At 37.3% G+C, this 11,418-nt stretch overlaps 1 non-coding gene across 1 annotated transcript; it reads right to left on the bottom strand.

Annotated features, from left to right (window-relative positions):
• Positions 1-5,331: 5,331 nt before the first annotated feature.
• Positions 5,332-5,402, bottom strand: TRNAG-CCC. The gene has a single exon. It is a non-coding gene; the product is annotated as a tRNA-Gly (tRNA).
• Between the last annotated feature and the right edge of the window lie 6,016 nt (positions 5,403-11,418).

Below are 11,418 nucleotides of genomic sequence, written 5' to 3' on the forward strand. Positions count from 1 at the left end.
AAAATGGTAGTGACTGGTCTGGACTCTACTCCTTTTACTTCATGGCTGTCTTGAAATCTATCTTTATTTCTAAATCAGTTGCTTGTCTCTCAGTCTCTTCAATGCTCTTCCTATCTTCATAGATTCATAGAATGTTAATGGACCTTAAGGATCACCTAGTCCCAACCTACTACAGCAAATATATACTTTTTCAGTTTTAAACCATGATCTACAAACATAGTTATGCTTAGTGTGAGTCTTCCAAGTAGGAAATGCAGCATAATTTCTGAATTCCTATAGAATGTCACAATATTAGGCAAAGGTACAGATGTGACACTCTGGTTAGCAGATGGAATGGACAAGCTTCCCAGAAAATCACTAACACTTCTTGGTCTCTGTCGCATTAGAACATCCCCTTCGGCTGTCTCAGAATAGAGCCTTATCTAAACTGCACTGCACTTTGACCATCACTAGTAAATGATAGCTTTTGTACTTTCCACAGCCATCATTAAATTTAGTTCTAATAGGAAGAAAAAGCCTCTTGACAGCGAGGATATGAATGCTGTCTAACAGAGAGAAGTAAGGTTTTGGAAGAAAGGAGAAAAAGGCTTAGTTGAAACAGATCTTAAAAACCATCCTAAAAGAAGTACAACATGCATCTAAAGGACTCTTTGTCATGACAAAACATGAACTACAATTAAAAAAAATATATTGAGAACAAAATTTACTTCCAATTAGTAAAGTGTTCTCTATTTTTTGCCTGTAAAAAGAAAAACAATGGGCTGAAAATGCCACTAAGGATCTAACTCAAGAATCCAGTGAAAACAAAGGAGCCTTTTAGTTTCAATGAGTAATCAAAAAGAATAAGTATTGAATAAAAAAGGGAGGAAGACCTTTGGAATCAAACCTATCATGCTGTGTCAGTCAAGCCTAGAAATATTCCTTTCAGCCTTCTCTAAACCAAAGCCTTAGAATCAGAGGGAAGCTGTGCATCAATCACAAGTACATGTGACAGAGACATTGTGCATCACCTGGCTTAGAAGAGGAATATTCAACAGTTTCTGCTAATATCTTGGACAAACAGGAATATCAGGATCTCTCTTAGGGATTATTTTTCTACAAATGGGACATGTAGATATTAGATTCTAGTCTGAGTTCTTGCACAGTTCAAAGTCACGGAATGGAAGAGAACAAGTTTTGTAACAAAAGCAAATGGAGATCGTCACTGTTCAGAAGAAAATAAAAAAGATTCAGACTTTTCTCTCCAGAAAGGGTGGAATAAAAATCTCAGAAGGACTTCTGGTCATCACAGTAAATCCAACATTCTGTTCTAAAGAAAATTAGCCTTTGACAGCTCTCAGAGTAAATCTCTCCTCTCTGAGACCACTGCAAAAGGACCCGAATGGGGTTCTGACTTAAGGACTTATAGCAAAAGACTGAAATGCCTCTCTCCAGTATTGTCTTGTTCTTCTGATCCCATAAGATGTTGGAATCCATCAGAACACTCACAGCATGGATGTATTCATTTGAGGATAAGCAGGAAGGAACAATGAATCCAAAAAATCCTTTATTACATAATGTTAACTGTGGGAGAATTAATAGTAAATATATTTATTCCCAGAGGTAGTTTTGGTCTCCTTTATAGGAAGAAAGAGCTGATGAATCTCAATGGCAGTCACCTACCAACTGTGAGAAGGCTCTCAGGATACCTTACACACTGGTGTACTAATAATGCATCAGAGGAGATCTTTTCCAGTCATTAGAAAGAGTTTGGATGAAAGTATTTCATTCTACTGTTTATTTGGTATCAAGTTTTACATAGGAAAAAGGCCACGCTTTTATGTTGTGCAAGGGTTCTACATGCAGCCAGTGTTGGCTCAAGGTCTGAACAGCCACTGTCATTGCATCCTCCTCATCTTTCTCATAGGAGATGCACAAAAATAGCAACTGGAAATCTATTGCCTGCCCACAGCTTGCTACCGGGCATCACCACTGATAACACAGCACAGCAGCTGCTGATTTTTCCAGGTCTGTTGGGTTTGCATGGGAAGCTTCTGGTAACAATGGGGCTACAGAACCACAGAATCACATAATGAACTGAGAATATAGGAGAAAGACTGCTCTACAGACATCAAGGTCAATGGAGAAAGAGTTGGAGAAGGTACTCCAGGTGATGGAGCAGAAATTCTCCTACAACCCATGGAGGTTATGTTGGAGCAGCATGGAGTTCTCCCCACAGCCTAAGGAGAACCCCACGCTGGAGCTGGTAGGAGCTTGAGAGGAGGCTGTGAACCTGTGGGAATCCTGCACTGGAACAGACTGCATGAAGTACCTGTGCAGCTGTGGAGAAAGGAGCCCACAACTGACCAGGTTTGCTGGCAGGACTCTAATTCTGTGAAGAACCCATCCTGGAGCAGTCTGCTCCTGAAGAGCTTCACTCTGTGGAAAGGACTCATGCTGGAACAGTTTGTGAAGAGCTGAAGGCCATGGTAAGGACTCATGCAGGACAATTTCACAGACGATTGTCTCCTGTGGAACATTGTCTACACTGGAACAGGAAAAGAATGTGAGAAGTCCTCCCACTGAGGAGGAAGTAGCATCAGAGACAACATGTGATGAACTGGCCACCAATTCCCCATCCCCCTGTGCCACTCTGGGGAAGGAGGTGGAGAAAATTGCAAGTCAATCATATGCCCAGGAAGAAGGAAGGGATGGGGAGAAGGTGTTTTTAAGATTTATTTTACTTCTCCCTGCCCTGTTAGGGATTATGTTGTTAATAAATTCAACTGATATCTCCTTGTTCAGTCTGTTTTGCCTGTGATGGTGTTCAGTGAGTGATCTCTCCCATTCCTTATCCCAACCCATGAACCCATTGCTATATTTTCTCTCCCCTGTCCAACTGAGAAGGGAGGTGAGCAGCTTGGTGGGCACTTGGCATGCAGCCAGGGTCAACACACTACACTTGCAAAAACAGCTTAAAGAACAACAAACTCCAAAAACTAACACTGTAGTCAAAACGTAACAAAAAAATTTTAAAAAGAGGTTTTATAAAAATTAATTTATTAAAAACCTTATTGTCCAACACCTAAAAATAAAATACTTGCAATCCAAAGAGAGATTATTTACAGATACCACATTGGAGGCTTAAAGGACATGTGAGAAAGCATTGACAGACTTTTTGGAAATATAAAAAAAATCAATGTCACTAACAGATGAGGAACTATTAGTAGTGAGACAAAAGGTTGAAAATATATCTAAAAGAGGAAAACAGAAAAGATCCTGAATTTTGTTTATTTAAATATAAAAATGCAATCAGGCAAGGTAAACAAGAGTATTTGGAAAAACCTGCAAGAGACATAAACCAAATATTTTTTCAAACACATCTGACAGGAAGTTTACTAGAGACAAAGTAAGGCAAACAGATGATTATAAGGGCTTAGAGGCACTTATCATGAATACTCAGAAAACAAAGCATGATAGAGGGAAAAAAGAACCCAAATTCCAAAACAGATAAAATCTGTACAGTCCTAAGAAGCAATCTCATATTATTGAATTATTATTGAATAACTCTTTAATTATTGAATGGCTATTAAAAAAAAATATTTGCTTCCAAATGGAAAACTTGATGCACAGGAGAGGGATCAGCATGACCAAGCAGCAGTGCCTAAAAATTCATCCATTTTCTGAAGGATTCAATCAAAATATGAGAAGGGATATATGGGTGATAGAGTCTACTTGGACTCCTAAGTGGTAATTGATAAATACATTTTAATAAAAGTATGTAAGACAGCAAATAAGCAGAGGCTTTATCTGAATCACCTCTAAAATCCTAATTTCTAAGACTAATAACTAACAATTCTTAGATACTTAAACCATAAAATTCCCCTGATTGTACGGTGGAACATTCATTTGTGTAAATATTTCAGCACACATCAGTGGCCCTCAAATTGACCTTGTGCCATTGAGCACCACCCTCTGGGCTTGGCCGTTCAGCTAATTTTCAGTTCACCTCACTGTCTGCTCATCTAGCTCTTGGATCAATAGCTTGTCTATGATCCTCATAGTCTAAGAGGATCTTAATGGGAGACAGTGTAAGTCCAGGCAGACAATTTCCACTGTTCTCCACCTGCCTAGCAGGCCAGTCACTTCTGTTTGATAACAGGTCCAGCACAGTGTTTCTTTGGTGAATCATGCACAATACTCGTGATGACTGTCTTGCCTTTGTGCAACCTACCTTGAAAATGTTTTGTGGGATTAACTGCTCCATCATTTTCTGTGGATTGAGGCAAGGCTGACTAGCCTGTAGATCCCATGGAATTATGAATCTCCATTTCGAATAAGTACTGCCTGCTCTGATTCCCTTCCACGAAGGATATGCATTCCTTTCTCCAACTTTTCCCCTTGGTCTCTGGGACCCAGGATTCCTGAAGGCTGGCTCTTGCAGAACAGACTGGAGAAAAGAAGGAATTCAATACTGGAGCATTTTCCTGTGCAATCAGGCTCCCTGCCCCAAGCAGCAATGGGCTCACATTTTCTGTAGTCCTCCTTTTGTGATGTCTGGACTTAAAGTCCTTCTTGTTGTCTCTGATGTTTCTTGCCTGATTCAATTCCATTTTGGCTTCAACTTTTCCAACTGCATCTCTGCATGTTTATACAATGAAGTTATATTTCTCCTAGGTTGCCTGTCCCTGATTCCACTTTCTGTATTCCATCCTCTATATTCTTCTTTTTTGCATCTGAGTTTTGCCTGGAGCTCCTTGTTCATCCATGCAAGCCTCCTGGCATTTTTGCCTGACTTCCTACTCATTGGAATGGACGACTCTTGTGTTCGAAGGAGATGATATTTGAATACTAAACAGGTTTTTTTGGCCCCTCTTCCCAAATATAATATAAAACTATCAATTTTGGATGAGAAGAAAGTGTCATGGACAGCCCTTATATCTGAAAGTGTTAAATTGGTCAAAGAGTCTCAGTTAATCTCTTTTATGATGAACAGCCATGTACAGGACATTTCATACCAGTGCAGTGGTATGTTAGTTATATGGCTGATAAGTTCAAATTACGAGGAAGTTACTATTTCCAGAATTCTTAGTTCACATAAAACAATTTATTTGCATAAAAGCAAACTTTCGGTAGAAGTGAACTCTTTAACAGAAGGAAACTTAAAATACCACTCAATTACACCATTGGATTACACAGAAAAAATCCACAGCAACTTAGTCGTCCTGCCCAAAACTGAAGAAACAAAAAGCACAAAATAAGAGACAAAACACATTGTCTAAAAATATCTTATTTAATTACATCACACCTGCGGTATAAGCACTGCACAGGCTGGGAGCTGAGAATTATCCATGCACCAGCTGGGAATCGAACCCAGGTCACAAGAATGGGAACCTTGCATGATACCACTACACCACTGGTGCTTTCCTCCAGTCTCATCTTATTCAGTGTTATTTCACTCTAATCCCAAGGAATCTACTACCAAGAACCTTAGTTACCCTGCCTCAGAGGTAGGTCATATTAAGGACTATGCCAGAAAGAGTTTTCTATCTGAAAAAAACTACCTGAAGAACATAACACATATCCTTAAATACTGGCAAGAGGTCACTGGACAATTAACTACTCCCTTTTCTTAGGGAAGTTTTGAAAGAGGAAACATGGAAAACCCTAAAAAAAGTCTTCTGTTTGTCTCTTAAAATATGTATATAGTCAATCTTCTTTTGGTGAAGGCAAAGCTAAATAGCTTCACAGATTCCTTCCAAAATGTCTATGGTCATAAAAAAACTTAGATTCAAAACAGTAAAGCCAAGACAGTAATTTGTCTCAACAGTGCAGAGTAAGCAGTTGTGTGCTGAAGTTGGAAAGAAATGAAAGGAACCAAACAATAATTGTTCCATTCTGACTGCTTATACCTTTCATCTGGAGCAAAATTGTTGTGATGTATACACGGCTACCCATGACTCTGGAAGTCAAAGCACTTTAAGCATGGATGCAAGAAAAACATAAATATTCCAGGCAGAAAAGCAAGTGGACTCGAGCTGAAACAAGTTCTTTGGTGCAATGTGTTCCATGGTCCACTTAATGTACAGGTGTTGAAACTTTTATCACAGCTTCTGCAGCTTACTCAGGAACTCTGCCCCATTTGAGAAGCAATACCAAGTGTTTAATTTTTGAAATTAATTTATTTATTATTAATTTTAATTAATTGATTAATTTGAATCTTTTCCGAAGATTTCATGCATTTAGCAGCTGTACGTAGCATGAAGACGTGAGATTTCCTGGTCATATAATACCTGTAAAATATAGTCAGTCTTCATGGAAATTGAGTTAATATCAGGTTAAATGTACTGCGTTTCTTCAGCTTCTTTCATTCAAGATATCTAACATAATATGAAGGAAAGGTAACACAAAGGAAGAAATTAGTGGAAGACCAAAAATGTAAGGGTTTCCGAGCAGAACCAAATATTCTGCCTCTCTCACAGCACTTACTGACAACTCTCCAACTATATTTATTTACAACTTTTGTTTAAAACAAATTTCTAATTCAGTAAATAACTCCAGAAAAGATAAGAGGAGAGTTTCAAACAAAAAGACCTCCAAACAACCCTCTTTCTTTGTCCTTGCACTCAGTAACACACAAGAGGAATGGACACAGCTTCTAATTTTTAGGGGATTAGCAATTGCTTTCTTCCTAAAGATCTAATATGTTAGATGCCAGGTTAGTGGTTTTTAAAGTAAAACTGAGAAAATGGAGGGGTGCAATAAAACAGCATTCCAGAAAGTCCACATAAGAGTTAACTTACATTATCATAAGGAAGCAATAAACAGAATTCTGGGATTGTATCACAGAATCACAGAATTTCTAGGTTGGAAGGGACCTTTAAGATCCTCGAGTCCAACCCATGTTCTAACACCTCAACTAGGTCATGGCACCAAGTGCCACATCCAGTCTTTTTTTAAACACATTCAGGGATGGTGACTCCACCACCTCCCTGGGCAGATGATTCCAGTATTTGACCACTCTTTCTGTGAAAAACTTTCTCCTTAAGTCAAGCCTGTATCTCCCCTGGCACAGCTTGAGACTGCATCCTCTTGTTCTATCTGTTGTTGCCCGGAGAAAGAGACCGACCCCCAGCTCACCACAGCCATCAGAAGCAGAATCCTGTTTTACAGTAAAGCAAGATACAGAATGCATTTCTTCTGAATTGAATACTACATTTAGCCTACACTCATTATTTCCTCTGACTAGACTAAATGGCAGTCTGAAAAGACATTTCCTTCTCAAAGGAGCATTTCAGATCATCCTTTGAAAATATACATAGAGCTCCTGGAATCCCTCATTACTGGGAACTCTTCCTAATTTGTCATTCTCTGGGACTTGAATCTGAACTTTCACATGCACTTCTTGAATTCCCAAACATGTGGAAGGACAATGAGCAGGACACACTCACAGCAATACCGATTATATGTGACATAGACAACAATACTCTAAGGATTTATCTTGTGAATGTCCCCAGTCTTTCTATGATCTGTAAAGTTTTAGTGTACAACCTGGTCTCAGTGATTCTCAAATCTGCTTTCTGACAACTCACCTCTCAATCCTGATTCTCTCTATTTGTCTCTACAAATTCTTACAAGTCTGAGTTTCCTCTTTCAGCTTATCAGTTAATACTTCCAAAACAGGTAAGATCTCTCTCCATTATTACAGGTATGATTAAATAAAAATACTGTCGATCAAGAAAGATATCAATGAAATTGAAAATAATAAATTTGGAAAGCTGTCACTAATTTCAAAATATTCTAATAATCCCAATAAGCAGTTTCATCAACATCAGACCTAATGAAGCCTGGTTTATTACTCATTTGTGTCCCATCATTGATTTACATTGGTGTGTTAAGGCATGAGCTCTGACTTGGACCATTAATAAGGACTCTGGACATAACTCCTCCTTTCTTTCATCTTCTTATCCCCTCCCTTTCCCCCCACCTCTTATAGGGAGTTTTTGGCATCTAGTAAGGAATGCTTTCATGCTGACAGGATGTATTTATTCAACTCAGTCATCAATTTCTAGAAAAATTATAAGGCTCTAATTAATTATTTTTATTATTTAATCTAATTATTTTCAATAAATTTTTTTCAGATGACTTTGTTGAAACCAGGCAATAAAACCCAAAGTTTCTGGGGGGGATAAAGATGATATACCTGTCAGATAAATAAAACCAGCATACAACCAGAGTTCAAAGGAAGAGGGAACTAAAAAAATGTGATTTTTTTCTGCACTGAGAATATTACGTATAATATTGTTTAAAATACAGATATTTGGAATCAATAAACTGAAGAGCTACAAAATATATGTGCATATCTTAAAAGTATTCACAGAAAATAGAGAAAAATAATATTTAAGATTCTATGCTTATAACCATCACAAATGAAAAAAAGACCATGATAAAAGCTTTTACCAAAATCTTTTGGAGACTGAGGTTTCTGTTAACAAAAATCCATTTCAGAATCTTCCTGAATTTCAAGGTACACATTTTCTTTTTTTTTCTTCTAATATTTATATTGCTGGCACTACCTATTTCTTATTTTTTGCACAAACTCTCTATTTTTTCCCCTCATGTTCTTAATTTTTACATTTCAAACTCTCCAATGCTTCGTTAATATTTAGAATCCTTTGATTTATGGCCAGTAGATTGGTTTCCTTGATGGATTTCTAATGAACATTAAACCATTTAGACACCTTAACATAAGCTGAAATTATTTCAGGCCAACACAGAAGACACAAGTATGCAAGTATTTTAATTAATTTACATTAAAAAAAAGAAGGTACTGATTCTTCCACAGTTTTTATCATTTAAGAAGCAGCATCTGATAATTTTAAACTCTCATCTCCTTGGGCTGCTATTTTGCTATACAAATATTCTATATAAAAATATTTTTCAAAGTAAGCAATACAAATTCTCATGTTTCTTTGTGATAATAAACAATATTTTTAAAAAACAATCTAAAAGGAAGTTTATTAAACAGCAGTTAGGGATGCTTTATGCTATTGTGTGCATTTGTGCATTGGCCTTGCAGGATATCCCAGCAGAATCTTTAGGCTTCATATTCTCAGTGAGAGCACAATCACTGCCCACTAATTCACACATGACGTATGTGGTATAACTAAGCAGAATACCTCAAGTTTTTCCTCAGCCTTAAAATTTTACTTAACGTCTCAATATCTATCTTAATTTGAATCATGCAGAGATTCACAGCATCACAGAATGGTTTGGGTTGGGAGGAACCCTAAAGATCATCTGATTCCATCCCCCTTTGCCACAGAAAGGGACACCTTCCACTAGATCAGGCAGCTCAGGGCCCCATCCAACCTGGTCTTGAACACTCTCATGGATGGAGAATCCATAATTTCTCAGCTCAAATCAATGATGGATCAATCAGTAGAGCTTAAGGGAAAATGAGGATGTTAGAGAAGCAACCATCTAGAGGATAAGAAAATATTTTAAAGTAGTTTTAGATGGAGAAAGGCATAACTGTTCACATGAAGCTTAATAAACTTTGTTTCCTTCCCTGTCCTTCCTCTGCAAAAGTTGAAACAACACCGCATCCTATACAATTCATATAGTGATGAGAGTCCAACTGGAATATGACCAGGCAACAAACATGTTGTTTGGTCTAGCAGTAACAAGGTTGATAATAAAAGTCTTAGAGAACAATACATTTGAGAAAATCAGGACAGAATTAGGATACAGGTACTTTAAATGGCATGTAATTTCCTACTGTTACCTCAAGCATCTGATGAAGAACAGATTTCCATAAGAATTTTTGTGACTATGCCATCAGCTAAAGAGGAACTTGTAATCTTAACCAGGATGTCACAGCTCTGCTGTACTTCTCTAGGGTTCTGGCAATTGTCCATGGATGGCTGTACCTTCCTAAATATTTGGGGACTGAAAGTCCTGACCTGAATGATTGTGGATTGTAAAGCATGATCTGAGAAAAAAAACTGCAATGAAGCACCTTTATTAACCTAGAAAGAGGAGATAAAACCCAAAATGGATAAGCCTCCCAATGTGTAAAATACTGTGAGAAATATAATGCCCCAACCCTGAAAATGTTCAAGGCCAGGCTGGATGAAGCTTTGGGGAACCTGGACTAGTGGGAGGTGTCCCTGTCCTCAGCAAGGGGCTGGAATTAGATGATCTTTAAGGTCCCTTCCAATCCAAACCATTCTGTGATTCTAAATATAGCTCAGGTGAAGTGTGAGAAAGACAGAGTTGGCTATATCTACACAGGGGAAAAAAAACCCCAACTGATTAAGTATGAGAAAACTGTCCTAGTTTTTAAATTGCTAGTACGTAGGAAAAACATTATTCAGAAATGTTTTTCAGTCTTTCAATGCTTTTAGAGCAAACATTTTGACAGGAGTTACTTGAAATAATGTCACACTGTGCAGGTAATTAATGAAAACAAAAGAATAATAGTTAAGGATGAGAACAATTTTATAAGAAGGGTTTCTTCTAATCTTTCAGAAACAAAGCCCAGGTAGATACAGAAAATAGGTTTAATCTATACAGATATCTTTTATAATGTAAATCTGAGTAGCATGATAAAAAGAAAAGTCAGAGTTGTCCTTACAGTGTCAAGAGTTGTAACACTCCTAATAGATCACATATAACATTTAAAATCAGCATGAATCAACACAAGAAAAAAGAGCTAAGAAAAACAATGCCAAAAAACATTCGTTCACATAACTTATTCTGTCTTCAGACTTATTGGTGTATGTGACAATTGTCATGTTCTAACTTGGGTCTGATTTAAGCCCTAGTGAAGAAACTGCATACAAACCCAATATTTTTCTGATTCCTAAAATAACTCAATTACCTCCAAAATATTTTATGATGATCAGAAGAATAACTTTGAGTTTTGTGAATATCCATTGTTATTTATAAAGATATATTCAGTTTGTTGATTTAGCCATGTTTTTGAAGGAAATTTGTAATAACAAATCAGATTTTTGCTAAACTTAATTTGGCTCACTTTTGGTGATCACCTAATGGAGCAGTTCCATGCTCCACATTATCCCTGTTGTGCATGTCTGTCTTTGTATTGTCTTGGTCTTAATAACCAGGTGGTAGATGCTGAATTATATCTGGCCATCAATCCCAGATGGGAATATATGTAGAAAGAAAAATAAAAGGACAAAAAAGTTTTATTAATAAGTATTGGCTCTATTTGAATATAGTTGTGTTCTAGAAATTGGTGGCACCACTAGTAGAAAAGAATTGTAATACACACCTTAAAAAAAAAAGGCAAGAACATGCCCATTGGTGGTTGTAATATGACTGTATCTTTGCTTTTTTGAGGGGGGTGCTTTGGGGATTTTTTGTTAAATTCTGGGCATGCTTGGTACAGTCAGCTTCTCAGAAATCCTCCAT

The sequence above is a fragment of the Pyrgilauda ruficollis genome, unplaced genomic scaffold (genome assembly GCF_017590135.1).
Source record: "Pyrgilauda ruficollis isolate IOZ18807 unplaced genomic scaffold, ASM1759013v1 scaffold41, whole genome shotgun sequence".
Classification (NCBI taxonomy): Eukaryota; Metazoa; Chordata; class Aves; order Passeriformes; family Passeridae; genus Pyrgilauda; species Pyrgilauda ruficollis.